Source organism: Aplysia californica, unplaced genomic scaffold (genome assembly GCF_000002075.1).
Source record: "Aplysia californica isolate F4 #8 unplaced genomic scaffold, AplCal3.0 scaffold00069, whole genome shotgun sequence".
In the NCBI taxonomy this organism is placed as follows: Eukaryota; Metazoa; Mollusca; class Gastropoda; order Aplysiida; family Aplysiidae; genus Aplysia; species Aplysia californica.
In genome coordinates, this window is record NW_004797339.1 from 1,490,102 (window position 1) to 1,493,404 (window position 3,303).

Genomic DNA, 3,303 nt, shown 5'->3' on the forward strand with positions numbered 1-3,303 from the left:
AGATCGTGATCTCTACAAGGAGAACAGGGCGAGTTGTCTCGCCGCCTTCGTCTTTGATAACGATCGCTATTTTCTGTAAGAAATAAAAATTACATGACAATGTAGAAATTTTCTAAAGAATTTCGTTTTCTGGAAACGGAACTGAGGTAGAGGCTTATAGAATGGATTAATGTTTTTAACGATAGAGGAGCAAAAAAAAAAGAATGTTTTTTGTTGCTTTAAAAAAAAAAAAAAATCTTATGGCCACAGAGCTAAGCTTCACGCTGTAATATCATTGAAATATTTAATCATCAACAACAATGAATAGTGGGATGTTTACAAAACAAGCTACGAACTTTGAGGACCTATAATCTACAGAAGGATAACTAGTAACTACTATTTCCTGCAACACTGGCTATAACACTTGTCGAACAGACGACTGTCTATCTAGCAGTGTACAAGAATAATATCTTAACGTAGATGAAAATCAGCGTGTCAAGCGATGAAGAATTTGTTTAGCTTTAAACTGGTACATGTAGGCCTATGCCGCAGCAGTGGGTAGCGCAAGCCTTTAACTTTAACACGATGATTGGCTGAATACATTTTCAAGTTGTTGTTTTTTTTCGGACGCCACTGTATAATCAATGAGAAGCCAGGGCTTTGAGTGGGGATGCCTCCATATGATCTAAATCTTGTAGAATTAGATGGAAGTTTGTATTGGTGATGAACAGACAATGTTCTGTACATTTCAAATGGGGTGGTACTTTGAAAAACTACAAATACAAGACAAAAGCAGTTTCTGGTACGCTTGAATAATAATCTGAGAGCATCCGAAAAAAAGGAATGAACCGATAACCATGAGCATCGAAGTCTGTCGAAGATCTATAGTACGTTGATGATGACGAGAGAGGGGTACCACCCAAAGAACTCTGCAGAGAAGCAGATAAAAAGGAGGCCCAATTAAGGTAATAATTCAAGAGGAAAAAAAAAAAAGAAGTAGAAGAGAGATATCCGCATCCCGCTATTTTTCATGTCCTGATCTTAAATTCTGAACCTCAGCTGTGCTTCGACCCGATCCTGAAAATAATTTCAGGCAGGTGATTCTCGAAGAAAGTTGAAATAATGTGTCTCTAATTCAAGATCAAATCCTGGTACTGACTGTTTTGTGCAACACAAACCGCTTTTGCAGCCAGTGAAACTTCGTCCCAAAAGTTACCAGAAGCTTCAGCGTACCAGTACTAGATATCAACAGTTTATCAGACTTCAATAGACTGATCCCTTTATTTGCAGAAAAAGAAGAAACACATTTTCTCAATTCAATTTTCTGATACTGAACGCCATTAAAAACACTAAGAAAGCCAAACTATGCTCTGATCGCCACGATTTTTGGAGACAGGTTGTTAATTCACACTCCCCAGCACGATTTTTGTTTTTTTCCCGTTTCACCACAGCACCGTGACCCGTCCTTTGGTGAAATGTATTAATGAGGCGCAATATTAGGCCTACTCGACGATGAGAAGAATTAAATTCGCTTAGAAGATCATAATTAAGTGGCTCTTTCCAAACAAAAATCCAGACATTTTTTGCTATCACTTTTGATTTTTCTTTCATTAGAAGACGCCTGAACTTAGCGACACTGGCCACACGTTTTGCCTCCACCTATAAATATATTTCAAGGCGGAATATCTTCCCAAGAAGCAGCAATTAAGGCGGCTAAAATGTAGTGTCTGTATTGTGTTACAAAGTAGCTGTTCAAACCGTTGTTTGAATCACCAGTTTGTAGCCTTAGGGAAGACAAATGTGCGCAAAGTCTTACAAGTACAACAAGGTACCAACTAAACGAATAGAATGTACTGTTTTAATTAAAAACGAAGAACTTTATTGTGACTCGTGGGGTGGGGGCTCTAAATACGTGTAATAGAAAAAAGAAAGGTTATGCAAGGAAGATCAACTTTCAGCAATTACATAGCTGGACAAGACGTAAATGCGGACACACTCGATTACAGATTATAGCATGCGTATTGCGTATATCCAAGACGGTGATCGCCTGTGGAGAGAAGCAATGACAAGAACAGTATTTTTAATACTACCAATATTAAATCAAGTTGCTAAAGTATCTGTAACACATTGTAGGCCTAATAACTGGTAGGGTACCCTTACCTTAAACTAATAAAGACTGACACTGCTTTCAGTAAACAAAAGGAAAATTGACATGCACTCTGCAATGTCTCTGGGCTGTGACACACACACACACACACACACACACACACACACACACACACACACACACACACACATACACTCAGAGTCGGTTCCAACAGGAGAATGGCGTAGTAGACCTTCTTTTAATGTCAGTATTTGCACAGGTCGGGGATTCATTGTACTGTTCATTTCTCCTTAAGTTCAATGTACACAATGGGTTTACAGTTCAAAGTACATACTGGGATTACAATTCAAAGTGTTTACTGGGATTACAGTTCAAAGTATACAAGTCTGTGGTCTTCACAGAAGGAAAACGAAACTGGTGCCGGGTAGGCATAATAATATAACAAACAAAGGAAACTGGTGTCTAGTAGGCACAGACTGGAGCAAGGCACTACTCAGCTTCAAACACGGGCCCTAAACTAAGGGCGGGAATAACAGGTAAGCGACTACAACTTTCAGGATCCACTGCAAAGGTGCTTCAATAAGCACAAAATAATTTCATAAATGGTGATACGGGTCCTAAAACTAAGGACGGGAATAACAGGAACACGACTGGTCTCCGAGTGGATCAAACCAAGACTGGCGAGGTTTTGAGGCTCTTAGTCCACCCCCTCTTCAAGACAAAGAGTCCCACTATGGTAGGAGTCGCGGTTTCCCACGTTAGCGTGGGAACAAAAGTTCCATTTTTAAGACGATGATCCCCCAGTAGGGATACGATCTCCAGTGATCTCGCCTTATTGCCCGTTCCTTCCCCCAAAATCAATAAGCACGCTGGTGCCAAAAAGTCATGCGTACCACATGTGTACCATTTTGCTGCGTATTGTTTCTCGACTTATCCAAAGTTTTTCATAGACTTGCAGCGTCCAGGATAGACAAAAATTAGGACAGCCTGGAGTGACCAGCACTGCTCAAGACTGACAGATTTGGCTGTCACGTCTGCGGAATCGTTTCCTTTTTGCAAAAGTAACAGCCCAAGACATGCAAGTGTTTCTTCCTTCAATGTGAGACGCCGAGTAGTTATCCAGGACTTAGAACTAGAAAGCTTTTTTTAAAGAATTGTTATTAATTAACGAATCCGCGACAACAGCGCCGTATCCACTGAACGCAACAGCACGGGGG